At 38.2% G+C, this 14,841-nt stretch overlaps 1 protein-coding gene across 7 annotated transcripts in view; it reads left to right on the forward strand.

Annotated features, from left to right (window-relative positions):
* Positions 1-14,841, forward strand: part of STX8 (syntaxin 8) — a 250,382-nt gene that overhangs the window by 93,765 nt on the left and 141,776 nt on the right. The gene's annotated exons all lie outside the window — the stretch shown is intronic.

Below are 14,841 nucleotides of genomic sequence, written 5' to 3' on the forward strand. Positions count from 1 at the left end.
CTCAAATATCTGAGTGACTGCTCCATAGCCCCCCTTCTCTCTCTTGTCTGTAAAACTAAGTAGGTAGTCTCTAGCCAGAATGTCTCTAGATTTCATGATAAATTCTCATTGATACTAATGCCCAGTAAAGCTTAATATTAATATTCCATATCTCCCTGACTCCTTCTTTAATTGTTTACTGTCCTTAGGAATCTGAGCTTCTAATAATCCACCAGTGCTACTCTGCTACCACTTGGAAACAGTGTTTGCCCCTGCCCATGACTTGTCACCAACACCGTTTACCTCTTTTACTAGAAGATGACTAATTAATTTTACATTAAAAAAAAAAAACATGGCTTTAAGGTAATGTGGATGATGGGTAAGGAGGTCAGGATGAAATGTAAGGAAACCAGTCAGGAGGTGGTTTGAAATTAGCCTAGACTGGCATGGTTGGGGCAAGGAGAAAAAATGAAAAGAAGTGGGCAAATCTAAAAGAAGGTAAAATTAGTAGGACTTAGTGGTGGTTTGGATTCTTGTGCAGCTACATCAATGGCAATGCCCCTGTCCCTGAGAAACCCAGGAAAAACACATGGAGGTGAAGTGAGAAGACATGCATCCAAGAATGCCCAGAGTGCTCTCAGGGCAGCTGTGTCAGATACAGTGCTGCTGGAGCTCAGTGGAGATTTAGATCTGGGAGTCAGCACATGTCCAGTGATTGCAGTCTTGTACTGAATATGGAGGGAGAGGACCTTAAGCTAAAGCAGAGCTCCGATGAGCACCATTATTCATGGAGAGGATATTGCCACCTAGCAACCAGAGAGGTATGAGGAAAGTTAGGAAAGTGTGGTTAACAAGTTCAAATGGTATTTTGACTAAATGTCTAAATATTTTTATGTACTGTTTCATTCTACCCATCTTGGTCATACTTAGGAGTAGGTTGTTAATTAGTCAGTTATCTTTATGCCTGCCATTTAGCTAGAGGTGAAAATGTTGAGCCCAGCTTGAAGGTAGGGAAATCAAGTGAGAAGGCTTGACACACAGGAGTGCAATCAAACCCTGGGTGCTAGAGACCAGGAGAAGTCCAGTCAGCCAAGTCAAGGAGGATTGTGTGATAGCTTTGTGAAGACTGATATGGGGCTAATTTTTTGATTATTAGGAAACTGCTGAAGATTATATGGAATGACAGTTACTGTGAAAGGACAGTGGTTCATAATGGTTTGAATCCAGCAATGAGATTTCATTAGTGTCGTGACCAATTGGAGATGACTGATTCTAGGGGAGGAATCTGCAAACTTTGATAAATCCAAAGGGAGTTCTGAGAGGAAGGGATGAATAAGAGATGACTCATAGCCTTGGAGCCCATATGACTAGATAAGCAGTGGCCCCAATGACAAGTCTTTAAAGTCATCTGATTCAATGTTTCCCAAATAGACTCTGAAGGGGTAACCCAGGTTGGAAACCATTAGATGATAAGAGTAGTTCTCAACTCTTCTAAGTTCCCTTCTGCACTTTTCCCAGAGAAATTTTCCAGGGTTCTTGAAATGAATTAACTTATAGCAACCCTGTGGGCACCAGCTTTCTCCTACCCTTCCTGGGTAAGGTTTGAAAAATTCCGTAGGAAGAGGTGTTCAGTTATAGAAAATGTCCTTTGCCACATTTCTTTTCACTTTTCATGTACACTGAGGGCTATTGGGGTTAGAATTTAAAAGAAAGTCAGTGTGTGAGAGAGTGTTCTAGCACCAGTCTTTTCCTTCATCCCACTAGGAATATTGCCGATGCTTTCCTGATAAAAATTACTGAATTTATATGGAGGAAAATATAGTAGTGCCAATAACCATCAACTACTATAGTGTAGAGAAGATATGACTACCAAGATCTAAGTTCATTTTGCAAAATGGTATCAACCTTTGAATTGCTCATTTATATACCATTTAGCTGAATTGCATGCTGCTGCATTAACATAAATGTTATGTTAGACATTGGTTTACTTTGAAGGAAATCCTGAGAAACAATGGTCTTAACTCTCCTCAGTAAAGTTGAAACATCTGTTGTTTTTATGTTTGGTTTTTGCTTTTTTGTTTTTTTGTGGTGACTGCTCACCCAGGGCCTCTCCCGCTCTACCACTGAGCCCCACCTTTAGCCACATTTGTCATATTTGATTGTTACACATGCCACATTAATGAACCAGAATATGTTACCAAGAGTTGGGGACCAGGCCCAGGAGGAACTGGCAGATAATGTCATATGAAGTACCAGAGTACGGAGCTGGTGTCAGCAAACTATAGCTTGTTGCCTGTTTTTGTACAGCCTGGAAGCTCAAAGTATTTGTTTTTAAATGTTTGGAAAAAAAATCAAAAGAAGAATACCATCTTGTGACATGTAAAATTCTATAAAATTCAAACTTTGCTGTCCATAAAGTTGTATATTTTTCTTGTACAACCACACTTGTTTGACTACGTATTATCTACAGGTGCTTTTGCACTGCAACAACAGTGTTGAGCAGTTGCAACAGAAACATATGGTCTGCAAAGCCTAAAATATTTACCATCTGGCCCACTCGGAAAATGTTTACCAAAGCCATGTCTCCCCAAACTTTCATGTGCCTATGAATCACCTGGGGATCCTGCTAAAATAGATTCTAATTCAGGAGGTCTAAGGAGGGACCTGGTAGTCTACATTTCTGACTAGTGCCCAATCAATGCCAAAACTACTGGACCTTGGATCACAGTTGGATTTGCAAGGGTTATTTAAGATGGGGGGTATGTGTTCTGGGGGTATAGCTCAGTGGTAGATTCTTAGTATGTACAAGGTTCTGGATTTGATCCCTAGCACCACAAAAACATGTTGTACAGGAGAGATGGTCAAGTTTTCTGGAGCATAAATGGCTTATTTTACTTTATTCCGAAGGTTGGAATAAGGGCCAATGGGTGTGTGCCAGTTTTGATTTTTACCTTAGGATTGTAATGATTGTAGGCAAGCTTATAATGATTTAAGATAATTATAGAATCATTACATTGACTGCAATGGATGGGGAGAATTAGAGTGGAGATTCCCATGCTGGGAAAGTAGCTGGATTGGTGGATGCAGTCTCCTCCAGCTCAGTTTATTTGACAATGAGAAGACAAAGAGAGAGGGTGAGATGGGAAGGCAGATGCTGAATTGTGCATTGACATGCTTAGTCTAACAGATATGATAGTGATCAAATTAATCTTAAGACGTTTGTTTACCTTTATAACAAGAATAGCAAAGTGTTGAAACCTACCATTAAATAAATTAATAAAAAGTAAATGTTCAGGACTGGTGATGTAGCTCTGTGGTAGAGAGCTTGCCTAGGTTGTCTGAGTCCCTGGGTTTGATCCATAGAATAGCAAAAGGGAAAAAAAATAAATGAATAAATAAATTGATATTCAGCTGTGAATTTTATAATTTATACTTAATATTAGTTGTGTATACTCAAAGCTGTAATTGTCAGAGTTAAGCAATTTTGCTTGTTCACTTATGATCCAGTTAAGATAATCTCTGCCCATCTTATTTTCCTCTTGGGCTTATTTCTTCCACATCCCTTCCCTGAAATCTGTTTTATCAGCCTTATGAATGGATGTACATTTGTAGTCAGATCTACCAGCTGCAAGTCATTTTTGGCCCTGACGAGTGAATCCTCTTTTTAATGGCTCCTTTTAGTACTTTGGGAGGTAGGGGGGAGGAGGAGGAAAGAAACTAGTCATTTTGACCAAGTTGATAAATGTTGGAGACTAGCACATTTAGGCATATGTGTAAGTCATGGAGTATTTGAGAAACCTGATACTTAGCCATTGATGAATTTCAAAACCATAAAACTCATTAATAGTACAGCTATCTGCCCCAAATCAGAGTGAGTCCCATGTAGTGGTCTCACTGTATTTTTCAACTTTGAATGCTTTTCATTTCAGCTTGTCACAGGCCTTTAAAGACATGATTTATGCTTCCTAATCCCCCTGGGACCTTAAGTATTTTTATATTTATTGTGCGGAAGAGCATTCTGTGATTGCTTGCCTGTCTTTAAGTCAGTTTGGCTGGAAAAGGACATGAGAATTCTGACCTCAGCTCTGTATCCAAACCAGGAGTCAGCAACTTGAAAAATGTGAATCAATATCTTGCCCAGAGAGAGAGTTTGTTTCATTCCACCAACTTGGGGAGTGGGGGAACAGATGGTGGGGAGACAGCATGCAAACAATGCTGCTTTTTCTTTTGTAAATCCACCTGGATCACTCCATCCCAGAGCTGGGTCATGGTGATAGAGGCCAAACATCTTTCAGGCTTTTGAGACAGTTCTTCAGTATCTACTATATTCAGTTGGTTGCCATCCTGTTATTCTGACTATGAAAATCTGAGCAGTTTAGAGTCTAAGTCCTGTCCTAAGCATGTTAGTGATTTTACTCTCAATTGTTCTATGTATTTGTATTGGCATTTTTTGAAATCATCATTTTAGTTTCCCAGGAATCCTTTTCTACTCTTCCCAGTCCATCTGTCCACTTCTGATTCACCTTTCATACTTAGGTTTATTATGATTATCTTTTTGGTAAATCAGAGATGGGGGAACATTTTAAGAAAAAGATTTTAGGCAGGACACATTAGTGCACACCTGTGATTCCTGCAACTCCAGAGGCTTGGGGCAGGAGGATCATAAGTTTGAGGCCAGCATCAGTAATGTAGCAAGACCCTGTCTCAAATTATAAGAATATGAAGGTTCAGGTTTATAGCTCAGAGGCCAACTACCCCTGAGTTTAATCCCTAGAACCCAACAACAAGAGAGGAGAGAGAAACAGAAACCGTTTTGGATTAAAAATAAAGGGTGGAGGTGTAGCCAACTGGTAGTACTTGCCTAGCATACATGAAACTCTGGGTTTGATCTCTAGTGCAATAATAATAATAGCAACAATAATAATAATGCATCATATCTCAATGTAGTTAAGAGAGAGGATTTTGAAGGTCCTCACCAAAAGAAATGGTGAAAGTTTGAGATGATGGATATGTTAATTTCCCCGAGTTGATCATTACCCAATGTATACCAGAATCAAAACATCACATGTATCTCATAAATATATACAAATATTGCATATCAATACAAAACTAAAATATGTAGTGTTTTGCCATTAAAAACATTTTAGGACCCTTGTGCTGTTTCTCGGTTTACTTGCTGGACTCGCTCACTGTAACTACCTCGCCACAGGACCAGTGACTTGATTCTCACATTTCACTCCTAACAGATTTCTTGCTACACGATAGATTTTTCTTCCACTATACATTCTATTCTCTCTCATTTTTATTTATTTTAAAATTGTTCTAATTGACAAAGACTATATGTATGTTATATACAATATGTTTTGAAATATGTGTATGTTGTAAAATGACTGATCAAGCTAATTAAAATGCATTAATTGTAAACTTTTAAAAATACTGCTTTTGTTGCAATATTTCTAGTCTCAAAAACTTGGCTTGTTTTCCTATTATCTAAAGGATGAAGTTGAAATCCCTTAGGCCATCATTTAAAACCTTTCTAATCCAATCCTAATGTTCTTCTTTTCCATATAAGCTGCTTCTATTTCAATTTCACAAGTGTCTTTTACTTAGGAGTTACTGTTTTAGGTGTTCTTTAAGCAATGGGATAAAGTCTTAGTTTTAATCTCTTTGGGGAGACGGTATATTTTCACAGTGCAGATAAATAATGATAAAATGCAGCATGCATGTCATTAAGTCTAATCTGGTTAACTATAAACTGGTCTCTTCAGGGCTTTGTTTTTCTCTTACTTACTTTGCAGGCTTTTATTGGGATCCTTTCCTATTCCTAATGGCTAATGCATGTCCTTATCCATTCTTGTGGCTTCAGCCTTGTACTGGCGTGATATTATTTCAATCTGTATTTTTCCACAATCCCAAATCCTTATTTGCAGTTTAACATCCTCACCTACTGGGGCCTCAAGTGCAATACGCCTAAAACACAGCCTTATGTCTTCCCACAACCCTTTGTGGTTCTTGTCATCGTCATCATTTTGGTACTGGGGACCGAACTCAAGGGCACTTTACCATGGACCTACATCCCCAGTCCTTTTGATTTTTTTATTTTGAGACTGGGTCTCACTCAAGTTGCCCAGGCTAGCCTTGAACTTGCCATCCTTCTGTCTCCGCCTTCTCGGTTGCTGAGATTATATACGTATGTCACTGGGCCTTGCTGCATGTCTTAAATTCTTTATCTTGGTGTCGCTGTTCAACTTAACTTCGAGGTTAGATATTTGTAGATAGTCACTTGATTTACTCGCTGTTCCCTCTGCAGTGGTCTCTCACCTTTTCTCCCCCCACTCCCCCCACTCCTGTGGGTGCTTTCATCTGAGATCCCCGCCTCCTTTTTCCCTTTGGAGCCTTGGCTGAGCCTCCCTGCTTTTCCTTGTTCTGTCAGTGCTACAGTCTGTTTCTCCCTTGCTGACGGAATGGGCTTCTTAAGACACAACTCTGATTGTGTTATTTTAAGGCTGAAAACCTGTAGTAGCTTCTGGTCACATCAGGATAAAATGGCAACTTTCAGAGGCTGGCATCTTACAGTCTGTCTCAGGCCCTGGGCAGCAGCATTTGCTCTGTAGTCACACTGACAACAACAATCCATTTCACAGCTCTTTACCTTGATAGAGATTGTTCCATAGCTTTACGACATTCTTTTTGCCTTTTTTATTTGAAACACTTGGTCTGAGTTCAGATGTCGTCGTCTTCCCCCTTTCTTAGGAACCCCATAATAGAACCCATTAAACTCTAAAGTATTCACTCTTATTCTATCTCCCCCTGCCAAGTAATTTGTGTATCCCTCAAGAGAAGGGAGTTACTTTTTTCATTCGTTTTCTTTTTCCACAGATTAAATGCTGTGCATATTTAATGTATACAACTTGATGAGTTGGGAAATAATTATAGACCTATGAAACCATCACCGTAATCTATTAAAAAAGGAACTGAATTGATTTAACTTTTTATCTTCAGTGGAGCAAATAGGTAGTTTTTGAGTGAATGAATGTTTCATGAGTGATAATATTATGGGCTTAAGATGCTGAGACAGGCTTAGTGAGAAAGGATCTTTGAGTTCATCTAAAACCATTAATCAAGCATCTATTCAGTGCAAGTACAATAGAGCTTTGAGGTGGATGTTATCATTTCCATTTTGTAGATCTGGTTAAATTGTTTAAGACAAGAATTTAAGACACACAGCAAGGTGCAGCGGCATACACATACAATCTCGGCAACCAAGAAGGCTGAGACAGGAGGATGATAAGTTAAATTGTTTGGTAAGTGGAGGAATAAGATTTGAACCCAGCGCCAACTGAAATCTACCAAGTCAAAATGCTAGAATTTTGAATATATCTCAAGAGTGAATTGTAAGGATAGTCTTTGGTGATTATAAAGCATTTGGGAACTCACAGAGGAAGCCTGTGGTTTTGTAGAAGACTGGAACTATTTGCACAACTGGTTTCCCTGACCACATCCATATCTGTGTGGCCTTAATATTGTTTGATTCACAAAGGAAAATTGTTGATCCAGAGTGAACTAGTTCAGCTTTCATCTCCTCAATCTCAAGGGTATTCCATGGAGGAAAATGTTTTAAACCACACCTGAGCTATAAACAATTTATTCTGAAGGTAACAGTGTTAGTATTGCAGTATGTAAACCTTTAGCTAATAAAAATCAAAGTAGCCTAATTTGGAAAGTACACAGAAGGTTAGAGGGAAAGCTTGTAAATGTTTTCAAAGACTCTGTATTTAATTCTATCACCAGCTAGCAAAATAAATAGTCCAGCTGCTAGCTCTGAAACAGACACGTGTTGGAAATGAAATGTTAATAGTTTAAATGCATTGGTCATTAGAAATCAAAAGGAACATGAAGTACACTTTCTAGTTTATGAGAAACAAGGTGAAAGTTCCCTAAACCCATCTGTGGTGACTGCATTCAAAATTGCTTCCTCATCTTTTATTTTAGTGGCTAATACTTGTAATGGCATATATGTGACTATGAGAGCATTTTCTTTTTCCTATTTAGATGCAAGGTTTGGAAATAAATGGAAAGTGCAGATCAGGAGATGTTAAATTCCACTTTTCCATGTGTCTAAGCTGTTTGCCGTGGATTGCAAGCTGCATGCCAGACTTTTGCTGAGGAATGGGAGGTTACTTTCAATAATGTGCTAAGATTGACCTGAAATATTTAGACGGCACATCTGCTTGCAAGCACTGGCCTTATGTGAGGAAGTTATACTGGAATTAATTAACTCTGTTTGGTACTCTGAAATGTTTGCTTCACATCTTGTTTTACCATGATAAAGCTTATAAAATGAATTGGGGGGAAAAGCTAGGTTCAAAAAAGAATCTGTAAAGCAGTGTTTTCTTGCTTAAAGCAAACATTAAAAAATAACAAGCATTAGAATTAGAATTTATTCCTTCAGGTATTTCTTTTTAACTTAAAATTATGGTGAAGTTGTATATCTTTCATCTGTTGTAGCGATGCCAATTTAAAACTGTTTGACTTTATTGTTAGAAAGGGAGATTGAATAGGGTGGTGTACTGTGTGCTGAGGTACTTATAGCATTACAAAACATTTTGTGAACCAAAATGTTATCCTTAAAACACTCCAATTTCAGAAAGAAGAAGGAAGGGAGGCAGGCTTCCCAGAAACTTTTATAAACACAGCCCTGGATTTAGAGACAGTATAGCACTCACATCCAATACCATGATATTAATGCCAGGGCATTTGGTATCACTGTATTATTGTTGACTTGTTAACCCCAAGTGCCTTATCACCTTTCTTTTCACATTTAAAAATAGTGAAAATTAGCAAAGTTGGGAGAAGGCCTCCCTTCTAGAACTCTACCACAGTATCAGCATCATGAGTCTTTTTCCCCCTTCCTTCAAACCTATCACCCAGTGAACAACTCATTTATTAAAACAAACAAACAAAAGGCAACAAACCCAAGTATCCATCAACAGATGGATGTATAAACCAAATGTGGTATGTACATACAATGGAATATTACCCAGCCATAAAAAGGAATGTAGTTGTGATATGTGCCTTATATGGACCAATCCTGAAGACATCGTACTAAGTGAAGTAAGCCAGACACAAGAGGTCAGATATTGTATATTTCCACTCCTATGGAATATCCAGAATAGGCAAAGTTACAGAGAAAGGCAAGATCGATTGGAAGTTGTTAGGGGCAATGGGAAATGGAGAATTATAGTATAATGGTTAGTTTCTGTCTGAAGGGAAAAAAGTTTTAGAAATAGTGATTGATGGTTGTGCAACATTGTGAATTTAATGCCACCGAATTGTACATTTAAAAATAGTGAAAATGGCAAATTTTGTTTTATATTTCTTACCACAATTAGAGGAATTAATAATGTAACATACACAAAACAATTGTATACTTTAAATGGACTAATTTATCATGTTTGAATTATATTCAATAAGCCTTTATTTAAAAAACAAAATACTGAATATAGTTAGGAGGGGGAATGGTTTTTGGTAATTAAGGATTAATATGTTCACTTTGAAACTAACCAAGTCAAAGTTACTTTTGTGTGGAATATAAGATCAAGAACGTGAAACTTTTTGTGTGTATGCTTCATTAAGTTGCATATTCTTTGAATAATTATGGTGCTTCTTTTTCTTTTCTTTGTTTTTGTTTATGATTCCTTCGTCTCCATGAGCCTGATTATCACTGCTATGCACCACAGAAATCACAGCTTACTTGTGGCTATTGAATGTTTGAAATGTGGCTAGTCTGAATGGAGATGTACTGTAAATTCAAAATAACACTGGATTTGGAAGACTTGGTATTAAAAGAAAGCAGAAGATCTTATTGATAATTTCTGTATTAATGGGATGGGGGTATTGCTCAGTGGTAGAATGTGCTTAGCATGCACAAGATCTATATTCAATCCTTAGCGCGCACACACATAAAAGTTATATTGATTATATATTGATATGACAATATTTTACATATATATTGGGTCAGGTAAAATATACTAGTAGCTGGGTGCAGTGGAACATGTCTGTAATTCCAGTGACTTAGTAGGCTGAGGCAGGAGGATCACGAGTTGGAGGCCAGTCCAGGCAATTTATTGAGACCCTCAAAATGATGATGATGATGGTGGTGGTGGTGGTGGTGGCTGTGGATGTAGCTCTGTGGTGGAGTGCTCTTGGGTTCCATCCCCAGTACTGCCTTACCCCAGAAATATATATACACTACTAAACATATTTGTTTCTTTTTACTTTTTAAATATGACTTCTAAAAATTTAAAAACTACATGTGGACGTATATTTCTTCTATTGCATAGGGCTCATCTAGGAATCAGACTGATCTACCAGGATTAGCATATTTTGAGGGAGATTAAGAATCATTTCTGATGAAGAAGTAGAATACTAAGAATTCCCTGAGGTGACATGGATATTGAGAGCATTTACCTCCTGAAGGATGCCTTTTCTAATTCAGAGTTCTCAGAAACAGCAGCCTGAGGAAGGGGGCTTCTCTAATAAAGTAGAAATTTCTGAGGAGTCCACCAGCCACTGGTCTCAGGAGAATAGTTTGACTTGCCGCTGCCCTTGGTTCCATAACACAAGTTAGCTCAACTGAAAAGCAGGGGGTGATGTCAGTATCTCCTGGTTCAGAGGCAGTTTTTCTTTGGCAAGTGAGCAGGAATAGCAACAAAGGAAAGAGCCTCACAGGCAGCAGACGCCCTTTCAACTCCAGAGGAAGAAAATTAAAAATTGAGTGCCTGCACCCAGAGGTCTCTCCCAAGTATGGGCACTCCCGGCCTTTTAAGATGGTGGGTTTCTTGTGGGGGTCCCTCCTCTGGGTCCACCTTAACAGCAGCCCTCTGGCTCAGAACTCCACTGTGCCTGGGAGCCAATGTTGCCATTCTGTTGTCGTTTACTTGTTTAATATCCCTTGTGGCAGCCACAGCCAAGCTGCTTGCCTAGGCTGTCCAAGTCTTCTCCCCAGGCATTAATTATACTTTTGGTTAGTGCTCTGGTTACATAGTTACATGGAGTTTGAGTGGTCCGCCCCAACAGTGTTTTCCACCAGAAACCATGTTATTTTTAGAGTGTAATTTGCAGGATGGGAGATTGTTCAAGAATGTGTACATCACATTGTAGCAAAAATACCATGTGAACCTTTGTCTTGCCTATTCATAGACAAATCTCAAGCTGCCAAGGTGACTGCCTGCCACAGGGGGAAGGTGTATTTCCGGTAGGGCACAATAGACTCAGATTCAGATGTGTACATGATGATCATGTAGGCTACATTAATTCTTTTACTCTTAAAATGTCACATGATAGGCCTTTTGGGGCTGCCTGGGAACTGGTGTACCATATACCATCAGGCCTCCACACCCATGGGTTGCATATCAGTGGATTCAACTAGCCTTGGATCACAAATCTGGCAAATGATTGCATCTTTCCCTTTGCCATTATTCCCTAAACAGTACAGTGTAACAACTATTTACATGGCATTTACACTGTGTTATGGATTATAAATAATCTAAAGTATAGGGGAGGATTTGTGTAGGTTAAATGGCAATACTCACCATTTTATATAAGGAGTTTAAGCATCATTGGACTTTGGTATCCTTGAGGGGTCCTGGAACCAGTGTTCCACAGGTACCAAGAGACAACTGCACACAACATCATTTCTAGGGGAAAATGTATTTGCTATCCTCAAATTCCAAGCAACCAACTCACTATTTCACTTTTGGAATTCATCCATTTTGCAAGTTGACACATGCCTATAAACCTCTAGATAATTCTCTTACTTTCACCACCGTTAGCAAGGTAGAAATAGGAAATTTGAACTTGGAAAGTAGTTACAAAAATCATAAAAGTCAAAAGTAATTGATGGTAAAATATGAATTTGAAGCAACTTTTATACCTCTTAACTGATAAGTACATCTACATGTAATTTACATGGAATTATTTTGTTTTCTCAAAACTTTTGCAAATCTTAGAGTAGATTTTGTCACCTTGGTTCTTTATTGACACAGAAGGAATTGATTCCTTTAGAACATTGAAATTCGGGATTTGGAGTGTATCCAAATTCCAGATAGGCAGTGTATCAAATAAAAAGGCATATTATGTGGGTTGTAATTTTTTTAATTTATTTTTTATTCTTTTTTTTTTTGAGAGAGAGAATTTTTAATATTTATTTTTTAGTTCTCGGCGGACACAACATCTTTGTTGGTATGTGGTGCTGAGGATCGAACCCGGGCCGCACGCATACCAGACAAGCGCGCTACCGCTTGAGCCACATACCCAGCCCGTGTGGGTTGTAATTAACAGGGAGCCTTTTAGTGGTTGACCAATCTTATTTGAGGGGAGAGAGAACAGTTATTACAGGTAAAGGATATCACCTTAAAGCCATGTATCAGCTGTGTGTGTGTGTGTGTGTGTGTGTGTGTGTGAGAGAGAGAGAGAGAGAGAGAGAGAGAGAGAGAGAGATGGGGTGGGGGGGATCCAAGATGGACCATCTACAGAAGTCTAGTCTTTTTATTGTTTTTTAAGTTAATTAATTCATTTATTTTAATAAGTATATGACAACAGAATGCATTTTGATTAATTGTATACAATTGCAGCACAACTTTTCATTTCTCTGGTTGTACACAATGTAGCATCACAACATATGTGCAGTCATAGATGTATCTAGGGTAATGATATCTATCTTATTCCACCATCTTTCCTGCCCCCCATACTCCCTCCCCTTTGCCTAAAGTTCCTCCATTTTTCCCATCCCCCTCCATTATTGATCAGCATCCACTTATCCGAACATTCAGCCTTCGATTTTTGCCCCCCAAATTGGCTTACTTTGCTTAGTATGATATTCTCCAACTCCATCTATTTACCTGCAAATGCCATAATTTTATTCTCTTTCAATGCTGAGTCATGTTTCATTGTGTATATATACCACAGTTTGTTTATCCATCATCAATTGAAGGGCATCTAGGTTGGTTCCACAGTTTAGCTATTGTGAATTGAGCTGCTGTAAACAGTGATGTCTGTGTTACTATAGTATACTGATTTTAAGTCTTTGGGATATAGACCAAGGAGTGGGATAGCCAGATCAAATGGTGATCCCATTCCACGTTTTCTAAGAAATCTCCATACTGCTTTTCAGGTTGGTTGCACCAATTTGCAGTGCCATCAGCAATGTTTGAGTGTGCCTTTCCCCCCACATCCTCGCCAACACTTATTGTTGTCTGTATTCTTGAAAACTGCCGTTCTGACTGGCATGAGATGAAATCTTAGAGTAGTTTTGATTTGTATTTCTCTAATTACTAGACATATTGAACATTTTTCATATTTGTTGACCAAATGTGTAACTTCTGAGAAGAATCTGTTCAGCTCCTTAGCCCATTTATTTATTTATTTTTTTAGACATAGTTGGACCTAATACTTTTATTTATTTTTTGTGGTGCTGAGGATCAAACCCAGCACCTTGCATGTGCTAGGCGAGTCCTCTACTGCTGAGCCACAACCCCAGCCCCTTAGCCCATTTCTTGATTGGATTGTTTGGTTTTTTTGGTGTTACGTTTTTGAGTTCTTTATGTCCTGGAGATTAGTGCTCTATCTCACATGAATGTGGCAAAAATTTGCTCCCAAAAATGTAGGCTTTTTCTTCACCTCATTGATCGTTTCTTTTTTTCTTTTTCTTTTTCAGTTTTATTGATTTTATTTTTTTAAATACATAGCAGTGGTTACAATTCTTATTACACGTATGGAGTACAATTTTTCATATCTTTGTATATAGAGTATGTCCACACCAATTCATGCCTTTATACATGTACTTTTTTTGGCATTACAATTCTTTTTATACATATATATCACAACTTTTCATATATAAAGTATGTTGACACCCAATTCGAATCTTCATACATGTACTTTGGATAATGATGTCTATCATATTCCACCATCCTTGCTAATCCCCTTCCCCATCCCTTCCCCTCTCACCCCCCTTCCCTATCTAGAATTAATCTTTTGCTGAGAAGAAGCTTTTTAGTTTGAGTCCATCCCATTTATTAATTCTTGATTTTATTTCTTGTACTTTAGGAGCCTTGTTAAGGAAGTCAGGCTTAATCCAACGTGATGAAGATTTGAGCCTACTTTTTTCTCTATTGGGTACAGGGTTTCTGGTCTTATTCCTAGGTTCTTGATCCACGTTGAGTTTTGTGCATGGTGATAGATAGGTTTAGATTCATCTTGCTGTATATGGATTTCTGGTTTTCCCAGCACCATTTGTTGAAGAGCCTGTCTTTTCTTCCATGTATGTTTTTGGCACCTTTGTCTAATATGAGGTAACTGAATTTATGTGGCTTTGTCTCTGTGTCTCCTACTCTGTACCATTGATCTACATGTCTATTTGGTGCTATTTTTGTTATTTTAGCTTTGTAGTATAGTTTAAGGTCTGGTATTGTGTTGCCTCCTGCTTCACTCTTCTTGTTAAGGATTGCTTTGGCTATTCTGGGTCTATTATTATTTCCAAGTGAATTTCATGATTGCTTTTTCTAGTTTTATAAGGAATGACGATGGGATTTTAATTGGAATTGCATTGAATCTGTATAACGCCTTGGTAGTATGGCCATTTTGACTATTAATTTTGCCTATCCAAGAACATGGGAGATCTTCTAAGATCTTCTTCAGTTTCTTTCTTTAGTGTTCTGTAGTTTTTATTATAGAGGTCTTTCACCTCTTTTGTTGACTCCCAAGTATTTTTTTTTTTTGAGGCTATTGTTAATGGGGTAGTTTTCCTAATCTCTTTTGAGGATTCATCACTGATGTATAGAAATGCATTTGATTTATGGGTAT

Source organism: Spermophilus citellus (assembly GCF_964194105.1).
Source record: "Spermophilus citellus genome assembly, chromosome: 17".
Classification (NCBI taxonomy): Eukaryota; Metazoa; Chordata; class Mammalia; order Rodentia; family Sciuridae; genus Spermophilus; species Spermophilus citellus.